At 40.6% G+C, this 14,132-nt stretch overlaps 1 pseudogene; it reads left to right on the top strand.

Annotated features, from left to right (window-relative positions):
• Nucleotides 1–4,692: 4,692 nt before the first annotated feature.
• Nucleotides 4,693–5,600, top strand: LOC149267575 (heparanase-like protein 1 pseudogene; annotated as a pseudogene).
• Nucleotides 5,601–14,132: the final 8,532 nt, after the last annotated feature.

The raw sequence follows: 14,132 nt of genomic DNA, 5'->3' as shown, positions 1-14,132 counted from the left end.
CTGAATTCGACCAAGGATGAGTAAGAGATCACCAATCTCCGAGTGGAAGAAAGAACTATCAGAGGGAAGACACTAATCAAATCATAAGCTGACTCATCTACATTACAGATATCTATATATGGATCCCTCATCCCAGAGATCCGGAGGCTGGAATTTTGCATATTGTAAGGAATTGCTGTTGGTTTCTTGAGACAAACATCAGATTGTTGGGTGATCTAAGCTTTGTATGAGGTGAAGAGGGGCTTCTTTGCTGAGAGGTTGATGTTGGGTCAGAACAACTGGTTGTAACTCCTCTTGGCTCTTTCTTGTTTATCAATAAAAGCTATTCTAGTTTTCCTCCATACTCTTGTGTCACTGATATTTGTTGCATTTGTATGGTCAATTTACATCTGATCCTAGATTGTTTATGATTATGGATTCATGTCTTTGTATAGTGCTATGCTACTGTGATCTTACAGGTACTTTGTGAAGCTGGGCGTGCAAGGGAGCAGGTAGCGAAAGACTATCAAAGAAGAGAGGAATCAAATCAGGAGATTAGCGCAAGACAGAGGTTGGTCTTCTTGTTCCTCTCTATTTATAATTCATAAAGGAGAAACGAAAGTAGCTTTACTCTGTTTGTTTCTAAGGAAGCTGTCACACCTTAGTGGGATAGAGCAATTCTATATAGACACTTTTCCCTGCAACAAAATGGAAACTCCACTGGGGAAGAATTAGTTTGTTTGTTTATCATTCCTTGTTGTCTATTTCATAAACTTACAGGTAGCATTCGAACTGCATTTTCCATAGCAAATGCAAAGTAGGTAAATGCTACTTTAGTCCATCTACTGGATCTGTTTATGATTTAAACAACTGATTCAAAAACTCTCTGATTGCCCTTGTGATAGCTCATAGATCCTCCTTAGATCTACCCCTGATTGTTGCATTACTGATTACCTTTTGCTCGGCCAAAACCCATGAACTGAACTGCAAACTGTGACCTGGAACCCAAACAGAGTCTCGTTTCTGGCCCAGCATAGGTACTGTTCAGAGAATCTGAACTTCAACGCACTTCCTGAGTGGAGAAAGTGTGCTGCATTTCAAATTCTTTGTGTTGCAGGTGCGCTGATCAAACTAGGCTTTGTGGAGTGTTGGTTTCTGTGATTCATTCTTTCCAGTTCTATTCCTGAATTTTGCTGCCTGTGATCAATATGTCTATTTGAAACCCCTTTTCCTTGCTGTTATTTTGCCTCCTTTGTACAAAAGAACTCTAAATGTTTTTGTGTGTTTGTTGAGTCATTTTCAATTCTCCTTTGCAAAAGTAGTGTAATCATACTGTCGTCCTTTGATTTGAAACTGTCGTAAGTGTCGATTTCAATCGTAGGAAAGAGTTTGATTGCTGTTGATGGTCGATTATCCTGTTACTATTGTGTTTGGTCTAAATTTGTAATTTTCTAGTGTCAAGAATAAGTATTCATTTCAAAATCGTAAGGTGTTGTGATCGTCTCCATTTTTTATTTCGAAAAGAAACTTGTTGATATTTGTCGCTTGAAAAGAAATTCAGATTTGTGCATCAACTTTCTTCTTATCATTCATATAATAAGAAAGTCGAAAACAAATACATGCATGTGCATTTGCATATAGACAGTCTGATTGGTTTGATTTAGGAAAGTGCATTTAGAGTGTGCTCTTTGCTCTTTGTGAAAAGATTTTGTCTTTCTTTCCTTAGTAGCTAGGATTTTCATTGCACAAAGAAGATAAAAAGATTGTTTATCATCTTAGATTTCATTTTAGGAATTACATCTACATCTCGCGGTGAACCTGAAAGGCAAAATTCATAAACAAGATCAGCTATAAAATAAATTCAATGAATCTAACAACGCTTTGGAACTTAACGCACAACATTTAGAAGTCTAGGCTAGAGACGTATTCCGACGTCGTAAAGCCTGGTAACTGTTGTTCTCACTGATGGTTGGGTGATTCCTCCACTTTGAGACGATAAGTGCCAGTACGGACTTGTGCTCCCACATACTGTCGAGTATATTTTGGGAGACCCCAATAGGCTTAATCCTTTATCCATAGGAAGCCGTGTCTGCCACCCTATCGATCGCAATGCACTGAACACAACATTCGGTAAGATTGACTACCGTACCGTAAAAAGTATTCTGTAGTTTTGCGATTGGTTTGGTAATCCCTCTACCTAGATTTCTAGAGCAGTCCCTTTTGTTCCTTTTCAGACTCTTTAACAGAAAAGGTCCATCTGAGCACTTGTCACTTCAGGCTCATTAAAAATCGAAGGTGACTAGAGTCATCTTTTGTTTTTTCTCGACTCTTAAAAATTGAAAAAACAAGTTGTGTCAAAGCGTCTAAAATTTATTTTAAACGGAATAATCATCACCTTTCCCTCGTTGGTCTTCGAAGTTAGTCTCCCTTCATCGCAAGTTCTTGTAGAATCGCTAGGAAATCTTTTGGATAGACTAGATATGTCTGAACAACCGTCGACATCTAGGACTGTGTCATCCGACATAGCAGCAGCAGAAGTTCCTGCTGCTACTCCAACAATGTTCGCTGGTATACCATCTATCCCGGCAAGTTATCAACTACAAGCCAGAGTTCAATCAGGGACTGTTGCGACGACATGGTCAGTTCCTATTTCTTCATCTGGATTATCATTTGGTATTTCTTATGTTGAAACTCAACAAATTGATCCAATGTGTCTTCAAAGGCCAATCTACCCTTTAAGTACTGGATTTCCACCATATGGGGGGCAGTATGCCTTTTCATTGTTCCCTCCCGGAGAACAACCATATGAGAGTTTACAACAAAGTTCAGGTCAAACTGGAATTACATCCAGCGGTTGGGTACTGATACTGCCTCAACAACCAAGGGTTGTATATTCAATGCAACCAGTCCACCCTGTGTCGAATATTCCCACTATACCTGCTATGATGACTGCATCACAAGTACAAGCGCTACCTGTTGTATGTCAACCCCAAGTTTCTCAGGTTGCAATACAACAACCACTTGTCTCAACGACTCAATCACAATCTCAGGTTAGTGCCTCCTTATCTGGAGCGACTCAGGCTCAAAAAACTACTATGACTCCTCATCTTGGTCAATCATCCAGTATTGGACAACAGCAAATGGTCCTGTTAGACTCCGTCTTGTCAAGTCAAATGTGAGATTGATTCTTCTTCAAAACCCTGTTTTGAAGAAGAAATCATTAAATGTGTTTTTTTTTTAGAATATGTATTTTGTCAAAATGTTCCAAGCTCTACAGTTCTTCAAATGGCAGCAGTTTTCCAGATAATGCCACTGTCAGTGTGCCTGAGGAGTTTTTAAAAATAGGCCGGGATGCAGTGTCATATGTAGAAGTCGCTTATAGAATCCATCATGGGAGGATTGGAGGGGCTTATCAATATTCTGGATTCTGAAAGTGTTTTGGTTCCTTAGAATCCAAGCTCCTACCACAACAAGCAGCTATTCGCATGAATCATGCAGCCAAAGTTGCTATGCCTTCTACCAAGTCAATGAAGAGCAGTTCAGATTTGCCTTTGCCAGGAAATGAGAGTGAACCTGCAAATAGAGATACCATTAAAATGTTGGAGGCTGCAGTGCAAAGGTTGACAAGTCTCTGCTCAGTGTTGAATGAAATGGAACCAATATGTATTCTGAACCATGTCTTTGTTCTAAGAGAGTACCTGAGGGATTGTGTACTAAACAACTTCAAGAGAAGGTTGATTATAATTTTAAAGATTGATAGGGACCTTCAGCGGCCTTCTGTTCTGGAGTCATTGGTTCACCGTCATATGAATATAGTTCATCTGGTTGAACAACATGTAAGTATGGATTTAACTCAGGGTATGCGGGAGGTGTTGTTGTGTGAGGCATTTTCTGGACCCATACATGGTTTGCATACTTTTGAGAAACCTGTACAGAACACAGGCACAACGATTTCAATTATCTGTGATTGGTACCTGGAGAATGTTGTTAAAGATGTAAATGGTGCTGGTATTTTATTTACACCTATAGATAACTGCTTCAAGAGTGCAAGACCAGTTGGGGGGTACTTTGCTGAGGCGGTAACAGACCTTTCCAAACTCAAGGCTTTTGTTCGGTTGTTTGGTCCATATGGTGTTGATAAACTTGATGGTATCATTCGAGAGAATCTGACTGCTCTTTTGAGCTGCATCGATACTACATCGCGTTCCAACAAGGAATATCTTGAGGCCCTCTCTGCACGTATGCGTAATTGGAGGGAAAGGTATTATGATTTGAAACAGGTTCATGAGTTAGAACCTCTGATTAACTTTTCAATTCAGGTAGGACATGCATTGTGCTTTAGTTCTCTGTTAGCTGAAGCTACTGGATAAGTCCTTGATGCAAATACTCCTCTGCTATTCTCACTATTGTCAGACTATTCAATTTATTGATCCCATCTATTCAGTATCACAAGTGGAATCACAGTTCAATTCTCATATACTGAGATACGAGTATGGTTCACTGCATACACCTTCATCCATTTGTGACTATGATATGAACATTGGGAAATCAGTCCTAAAGAAGGTTGAACCGGTTTTGGGAGGTTTTGATAAGGAGAAATATGTGGTTCTTCGAAAATGGGCTGTAGCTTCTAATGAAACACAAGTGCCAATTTCCATTGTTTTGAATATTTATTAAAAAATCAATTTGGTTCAAAGGACAAAATCTGTATCGATGGAAGGAGTGCAGGAGGGCTTCTTATCGGTGCCCAAAAATGTTGCTAAGTTAAGGGAAAAGAAGACTGACAATAATTTGTTGCTATTCAAATGTGATTATGGGACCTGCAGTTGGGGGAATGCCTCCTTGTTAAATTTAGATCTTGAAAACCCACTGCTAGCAACTGATGTGGAGGCTTTCCATCCATTGAAGATCAGGTTGGGTGGATCACTGCAAGACAAAGTGATATATGATGTGGGGAAGTTGAAACAACCTTGTCAACCTTTTGTCTCGACTCAATCAGACACATTTTTTTTTCAGGTGGATGCTTTCCCATGCAAAGATGGGATGCTTTGAATGGCTTTTTCAACAAAACAGGGGCATCTGTGGCTTTTGGATTGAAACGCACTGAATGGAAAGCAATTGACACCTAGCGCTGCTACGGGACCCTGGGATTCAAGCAATGCTCGTGATTTTATCCAGTTGATCATGGTTACAAGATACAGGCATGGCAATTAGGAAATGAGCTGTCCGGAAGTGGCGTTGGAAACAACATCAGTGCCGAGCGGTACGCAGCTGACGTCTTTGAGCTTCATAAGATTCTGAAAATGATTTACAAGAATCAGAAATTGAAACCACTCCTTGTTGCGCCGGATGGAGTTTTTGACGCCGACTGGTTCACGAAGTTAATTAAACTAACGGAACCAAGAATTTTGAATGTTGTTACACATCATATCTACAATCTTGGGGCAGGTGTGGATCCAAACCTTACACAAAAGATACTGGATCCCGTATTTTTGAGCCAAGAATCATATGTATTCCAAGGCCTCTAATCCATCCTGAAGAATTATGCGCCTTGGGCTCAAGCCTGGGTGGGTGAACCAGGAGGAGCTTATAACAGTGGCCATGATGATGTCACCAAATGACAAAACCACAACAAAGCCTGTTTCTGTTGAGATGCCAGACTTGATAGATACTAGCGAAATAGACTTGCTTGCTAGTGGAGGTGTGTCGTAGGCAAAAGATACTGATACCGTGACAAAATCAGCTACTGTAGATCTGTTGGGTGATGAATTCTTACCTACAGAGATGAAGGAAACATTGTAAATATAGAGGAGGATCCTTTTTTTGGGATGGCCATTTACACTGAAGGAGCTGAAGGCAATGCCTCTACCAATAATCGTTTTTCAGGGTTGGTGCATGGTAACAGTAGTGAGATGGACAATGTCGATACAGAAACATCAAACAAGGAAGATGGCAGTTTCTTAAGTGATTTTGCTAAAAATATAGAACAAAGCAATAGCAAACCTTCTGTACAATCAGACAGCTTGGATGACATTTTTGGTTCTCTGTCCATCAGTCAATCCCTATCAGAGAGTTATCAGCAGACTGTGAATTCTGGGAATACTACTTCTAATGATCCAGGAACGGGGTTTCAGTTTCTTTAGCAGAACCATCCTACAGTATATCAGGCTTTGGATAGTTTACCGAGCTCCCAAATGACGGGTGCAAATTCATCACCTCTACCCTCAGTCAGTTCCATGTACAACATGCCACCGAATATGGTGATGTATCAAATGTTTCCTTTACAGGCAACGAACTTTGGGCCTAAGTGAAAAAGATAGGAATTCTACACTGCTTCATTACATTCAAACTTGAAACAGATTTCGGTTGCCTATGTTTATTTTTAGCAATGGGATTGACACCTGGAATTCCACTTCATCAGTTATCAAGTAGAAGTATGCGCTATTCTATCTTTAGAAGCGCTGATTGTTTTTTTTTTAGTTTTATTTATTAAATAATGATAAAACAAATCCCTGGTTTTGGGGTCGATTTGTTTTCCCGTAGCAAAGATTATTTAATGTATTAAAAAATCATTTGTAAAAGGGGGTGAAGAGAGGAGAGAGTGCTGAGTGCTGAGAGGTGTGTGTAACAGAGCTTTCATTGTACAGATTTTGACAGAGACTTTAATCAAAAAATGCAGCTCTGACCCCTGAGATTCCTGTGGTATGACAATTTAGCATAAGTTTTCCTTCTGTTTCATATGTAACCTATTATGTTTTCATTTCACTTCATGATCATTTCTAATTGAACAAATGAAGTGTGAAGGTAGAATTAATCATTTGTATGCTCTGCCTTTAAGTTTGTTCAATATTTAATGTTTTCTTCTGTTTGACAAGGATTCATCTTCTATGCCCTTGTCAGCTCCTCACCAGTCCTGCCATTCCATTTAATCTCAATTTGATTTTAAATTTCCTGCCTACCTTGCCTCAGGGGATAATCTGTGTTCTTGATTACATTTCTCTGCTCAAACTGTTACTTTGCCCATGCAACCCAGAAAAACCCCATCATTTTATTAAAAACCCCTTTTTATCAATTTACTAGCCTAAAATCAGTTTCTTTTAAAAAGTCATCTTAGCCCCTTTTGGAAAACTTTTTGCTAAGATAGACCGGAGAGAGCCCTCTCCTGCCCCGTAGGGCTAGCTACGAGGCTAAGTGGTTTGATGTTGCCTTGAGGTTTACCTTTCTCAGCCTGAGGTGAAATTTCAAGCGCTAACAGGTCCAACAACCAGGGCTGGTTCAATCTCAACAACCGCAATTCCAAAAATCATATCAAGGGCCTGAGCAACAAGTCTTTGTAAGTAATGGGCAACCTCATTTTCAAAGCGGTTATCAACAACCATATTATAATGGTTATGCCCATCAACCTTGTCAAAGTTGCCAGCATCAAATACATTATGCTGGTATGCAAAGACCCACTGCTCAGGCGATTCCATCTTATCCTGGGTATGCTTCGCCTAACCTGAATCAACAGTTGCCCTTTGTAGCAACTCTAGAATTACTAGATCTAAACCGGTTGACGAATGATCCAATTGCTTATGCCCCTTGGTGGCCGACGATTCCGCATAAACTTCCGTCAGATATTCCTAAATTTAATGGAAATCTGGGTGAAGGTCCGTCGAATCATGCGATGACCTTTCATCTGTGGTGTTCATCAAACACCCTAAACGATGATTCGATTAGGCTTCGCCCTTTTCAGAGGACGTTAATTGGTCTGGCAACAAAATGGTATATTGAATTGCTCATAGCTTCGTTTGACAACTTCAGTACCCTAGCCACAGCCTTTTTAACCCATTTTTAGTTACCGATAAGGTACGAAACGGGAACGGAACTTCTTACCAACTTCAAACATACGATGGCCACTCACATATCTGATCATATACATGAGTGGCGACGTCGTCGTAGAATGGTGAAAACGTATGTTCCCGATTAGCTTTTAGTTGAATGGTTTATTAAGTCATTACTGCCTTCCATCACGGAAGATGTGGCAAAAGGGGGAGTCGTCACAGAAGAGCAAGTTATCGCTCGTGCGCAATATTTGGACTTGATTTACACTCAGTCCGGCATGTTCTACGATAAAATACTTGACGCCCCTAGACCAGAATTCTCAGTTCCTCCTCCTCCTAAATCAAACAATGACTCTCATGCCGGCGATGGCGTGATTGGCGCAACAAACACGAAATCGACAAAGGCTACATCTAAAATGGCCCGTAAAATTCTAGTCAAAATGCAAATGAGGAACTTCTTGCCTCGGAAGTAAATGCCGTGTTGACCAACAAGGGCAAACAACTGAAGCAACCAGGGGGCAAGAAGAAAAAGAAAGGGAGAAAAAAGAAGCAGGATGAGTCATCTCTTGGAAAACCTTCTGCAAACCCTTTCGGGCAAAGGAAACCCCCTGCAGAGTGTCATATATGCGATGAGGATCATTGGACGAGAGATTGTCCACATAAAGTTGAAGTTAAGAAACTCTTTAAGAGTTCAAAAACCTCAGCGGTATTGACTGATCCGTTTCCAAATGCGGGAACCAAACTAGTTGCTAATCAAAATGCTTCCCGATCCCAAGTGCTTATGTTGTCTATCTCAAAGCAGCAAAGTGATGCTTTGACAAGGAATAAAGATTACGGGAATCCATAGCTGTCGAATAACAAGGCTAATGAACAACCTAGTAGTTTGACAACAACTTTGACCGAAGTTGTGCCACCCATCATTCTTGAACCAATGATAAAGTCACCAAAGGGAGTAGTACACAAATCGACATTTAATCCTTGTGCAAAAGTAGCACAGAATTATAATATAATAGAGGACCTGGCCCAATCGCCGTCTGCTATGTCAACACTTGAGGTACCGCAAAATTGCCCCTCCCAAAAGCAAGCTTTATTATCAGCAATAGGTGGGATTGGCCCAATGGATTCCAATCTTGTGGCCTTTGATCATAAAGGATATGACCCTCAGTTACCAGCTCAACTAGCATTCTTTATTCAAGTGAAAGCCCTCAACAAAACTGTTCATCGAACAATTATTGGTGAGGGGGAATCCACATGTATTATGTCAATGAGTTGCTGGAAAAATTTAGGCTCACCACCCTTGTCGAGATCGTCAACGACGTTAAAAGCATTTGATGGAGGATCATACACTCCATACGGGATTTTAAGTAACTTGAAAGTTGAACTGGGGGGAAAGACAGTAGAAATTGATGCTGAAGTAATTGATGGAAACCTCGATTACAACATCCTACTCGGAAGGCCCTGGATATATGCCATGGCCGCAGTTGTGTCGACCTACTTAAGGAAGATTGCATTTCCCTTTCAAGGATGAATTACAATCGTTGACCAACAAACATTTCTCCCCAACAGTTCACAAGTTACGGGAAGCATTCCAATGATCCATGGAAGCAATCATTCGCTTCAAAATATCGGAGTAGGTCTCCTAAAAGACTCTGCCTTAATGGGTACTTTTTCCCTACCGCCTTTGAATCTGGCGGAAGTGGCCACAGTGGAAAACCCGCAATATGAAATCTTCTATATCTAATGGATTCAGAAGATTCCTAAACATTTTGTCAGCATGGGTCATCGCCATTTTAGAAATATTGTAGCAACCAATTTTCTTGGCCTGGGGGGCAAACCCAAATCAATGCTCATCGAGTGTTTGGATAGATAGGTCTAAGGAATATGGTACCTCTTCAGATCCTTGGTCGCATGTACATTCTATAGACGAAGGAATCATTCAATCAATGATGATAGGAGAGGCACCATGGGAAGATTACCACCATCGCTCCCATCTTCCGGATTACCACGAAGATTATTCCAGCAACCTTAATCATCCATCAGTTTTTTGATTTTCTATCAAATACTGTAAATACGGTGGATTCCGAGGACGGTTCTTATCTCGTGTCGACCTCGTTAAAAAATGAAACAAGGAGTCATGAGGATAGTTCTTTTACTGTGTCAACCTCATTAAAAAATGAAACAACTCCCTTTCCAAATCGAGTCTTTGACTTCGATCTCGTAAAATCCAAGTCGAGTATTTCAAAGATCTCGAAGGTAAACCTTCATTCCAACCACCGTGTTGAATGCAATAAAGCTTGGGGGGCATGCACCTCGATTTGCGTTATTATGCTGGGGGCATGCGAACTTATCACGATAAGTGTTACTGTAGGGTTCAGGCTCGTTAAAAAATAAACCCACCACGAGCAGTGTTACTGCAAGGTTCAAGCTTGTTAAAAAATAAACCCGCATTGAGCAGTTTTAGAGCGGACTTCATGCTCATTAAAAAATAAACATAAGCAATGAGCACATGTTCCCCCAGAGTTTAAGCTCATTAAAATATGAACCAATTTCCAGTAAATAACCATCGTGAATGTAATACTTCAGCCTTTAAAGCCTTGGTCGTGTTTGCACCGTCACCTCCACTTTTACATTGGCCGATCATTCAGCTCCATTTGATTTTTTACCCATTTTGAGGAACAACTACGAAGAGTGATCTCACTAGCCATCCTTGTAACACTGCCGTGATTGGAACATTCCAAACCTTACCTGGAATCAACTGCTACCCAATTTTATCACTCGTTCCTCAAAAGACGAGTCTCCTTTAAGCTATTTTCAATTGACTCGTAAAATATGAAAATATTGTCGAGCCATTGGCCTCTCCAGCTTGTTAAAGGGATCGAAAGTGCTATCCCTCCTGTAAATTTTAATCTTTTTGGACCTGAGGGATTATTACACAAAAAGATCGAGCGCTTGTTTTGTTCGGCTCGTTAAAAGTATCGAAAATTCATCCCTTCTGTATTGTTTTATACTTTTTCAGACTTAAGGGATTAGATGATGAAAAAGGAATTTTGGAGTTTCCTTTATGTTCCTTTTCAGACTCTCTAAAATTGAAAAGAACCGAGTTATCTTTGTCGTTAAACTCGTTAAAATTTTAATAGCGACAAACTTGTCTATAGATGAGAACGAGTTTTACTATCGCTAGGCTCGTTAAAACATAGCGATGGGTTTTCTCGAAGGGAAAATTATAGAACAAGCATATGTTATCCTCCTCAAGCTTGATAAAAATAAAGAGGTACTGGTCAGCAATGACTAGGGAAAAATTGGGAAGAAAACTTGAAGAAACTTTGTTGGTAGCAAGTCGCTCTTGAACATGAAACTTTCACTCCGCATCCAAGTCGGGTTGGGTTGTTTCATTCACCAGTTACATCACCATGGTCCCATCATACCATCCATATTTGGGGTTAATGCTACCGATCCATCACGTCAGTGTCGCCGAAATGTTCAAGAGAAGTCATTCAGAGAATTCACCAATGTCTCACCCACTACAATACATTTATACTCCATTCTTTCATGACCGCCACCCTGAACCTTATATCACCAGATCGTTTTCACCTCCATTAAAATCATTTGCTCCGTTTCGTGTCATTAATGTGGGATTGATTAAGGCCCTCCTATGACAGATCACTTCTTGTTGACATCAGCTCATTATCCAAGAAGTTGATCTAGGAACACCCCATTCAGTACTTTGAAGCTTGCATGCCTAAATGGCAAGTTTCTCACTTTCGGCGACAGGTTTACATCAATGACCATTGACCGAGAGATTTTGCGTGGTGTTCGATGCCAATTCCTTTATTCACACCACGTGAATTTTACTGCAGTACCTTGAGGGTCATTATCATTATCGGTGATTCCTCTCGCGCTTGTTAACAGCTTACATCATTGGCTGGTAATCAAGCGATGTCTTTCCATGTTCGACTTCAGAACATTTCTCACATGGATAGACTTGTACTTCGAGTGAAGATCGAACGAGATTGAAGACCCCGGATCTAGTTTCATCCATCCGGGCTGCGATATACATTCAGGAAAATAAAAACATCAAATGTACATCATGGCTGCATAGATAATCATCCAATCAAAGGGATGATGGCTCTATCAGAATCATCAGTCTTCACACAGACGATTGTCTGTCCTATGTACACGAAAATGAATTTATAAAGCTAAGCATGTGAATGCCCGCCTCAGCTAGATCATGAAAATATTATGAAGATAATGTATTGTATTGTATCTTATTACAGGTCTCCTCCCAGTATTGAAAGAACTTCGGATCCTCATAATAAAGCATTTCACCCGACATTAAAAGATTAACGACCTCATGCTTTAGGGGGCAACTGTTATAGACATTTTTGGGCACTACAACCCCAAGCATGAAACGTCCATAAACCAAGGGCCCCTAAGTCCCTAAAAGTGTTGTTCTAACCCCTAAAGGAACAAGGTCAACAGATTACAGCTTCTCCGAGAAGTTCTCCATGAAAAACTGCTCAGAATTGGTCAAAACAGGATCATTTCAGCTGCTCCACTGGCCAAGTGCATTGCATCTCACCTAAATACACTGTGTGGGTGCATTGAATTTCAAAAATCCCTTCTATGGGGTGTGATGGGCGAGAAATGACAAATGACAGTGTCATTCCGCGAGGTGGAGAGGCAATGGAAGCTTCCAGAAACTTCTCCTGTGACACTTGCCTCTCTGAATTCGACCAAGGATGAGTAAGAGATCACCAATCTCCAAGTGGAAGCAAGAAATATCAGAGGGAAGATACTAATCAAATCATAAGCTGACTCATCTCCATTACAAATATCTATGTATGGATCCCTCATCCCATAGATCCGGAGGCTGGAATTTTGCATATTGTAAGGAATTGATGTTGGTTTCTTGAGACAAACATCAGATTGTTGGGTGATCTAAGCTTTGTATGAGGTGAAGAGGGGCTTCTTTGCTAAGAGGTTGATGTTGGGTCAGAACAACTGTTTGTAACTCCTCTTGGCTCTTTCTTGTTTATCAATAAAAGCTATTCTAGTGTTCCTCCATACTCTTGTGTCACTGATATTTGTTGCATTTGTATGGTCAATTTACATCTGATCCTAGATTGTTTATGATTATAGATTCATGTCTTTGTATAGTGCTATGCTACTGTGATCTTACAGGTACTTTGTGAAGCTGGGCATGCAAGGGAGCAGGTAGCGAAAGACTATCAAAGAAGAGAGGAATCAAATCAGGATATTAGCGCAAGACAGAGGTTGGTCTTCTTGTTCCTCTCTATTTATAATTCATAAAGGAAAAACTAAAGTAGCTTTACTCTGTTTGTTTCTAAGGCAGCTGTCACACCTTAGTGGGATAGAGCAGTTCTATATAGACGCTTTTCCCTGTAACAAAATGGGACACTGAACCAATTACTCCATCAACAGGAGGTGTAGCCTGTGACTTCGATGACGTTGGGTCAGATGATGGTCGTGGAGAATCGGGTAATAACTCATACAAAGAGCCAGACTGAGAATAAACAAGGTCTAAGTACAGGGCATGAGAAATGGCTTGTTCTTTAGTAACGCATCCACTCGTAACTATATCGTGATCAATTGGAGCGACGAATGACTTGGTAAACCATTCGGTGAGCAACTGATCAATAATCCCAAATTTGATCAGGCGACGTCTATGTCTCCATTCATGGATGTGATCGGATATTTATGTTGCAGTATCTTTCTTAAGCAATGTGAGCAAATAGGTGCCTGTTTTATAGCGAACTAGAAACTAGAAACGTGGGAGGAAAGCCATGGCTAAAGAGTTGAAGTGATGGTAAGTACTTCGAGGGAGCTCGATGTACCACATGGTGGAAACATGTGTAAGGGTTTGTTGGAAAAGACAAAGACAAATAGAATCATCAACGTAGGAGTTGGAAGAGCACCAGAGGTGATATGTCATCACATTGGCTTGAGGATATTCTTTCACTTTCCCATCAAACTTGGGACAATCTCTTGGGATCTTGGACAGAACCGGAGGCTAGTATGGTGAATGAAGAATTGGATCATTCATGAGTCGAGACACATCTGGAAACTCTAGTGGGGCCAAGAACGATAATTGAGTGTTCAAAGGAATTGGAGGTCGATAAGCGGGTCCAACTAGAGGAGCCCATCCCTACTGGTAAGGATTTTGTCCCATAGTGGAGGGTTTTGGCCATATGGAATTTCGTTTTTCCCCCACTATAGGTTACCTTGGTCGTAGGGAGGATTTTGACCTTGGATGCCTTGGAACTGTCTGGCCATAGGTTGCTGATAAGCAACCTATGGGTTAAAAGGCTG

Source organism: Pinus tabuliformis, chromosome 6 (assembly GCF_031772625.1).
Source record: "Pinus tabuliformis cultivar Carrire ecotype Pingquan chromosome 6, CPIR1, whole genome shotgun sequence".
Taxonomy (NCBI): Eukaryota; Viridiplantae; Streptophyta; class Pinopsida; order Pinales; family Pinaceae; genus Pinus; species Pinus tabuliformis.
This window is presented reverse-complemented; position numbering and strand designations above follow the sequence as displayed.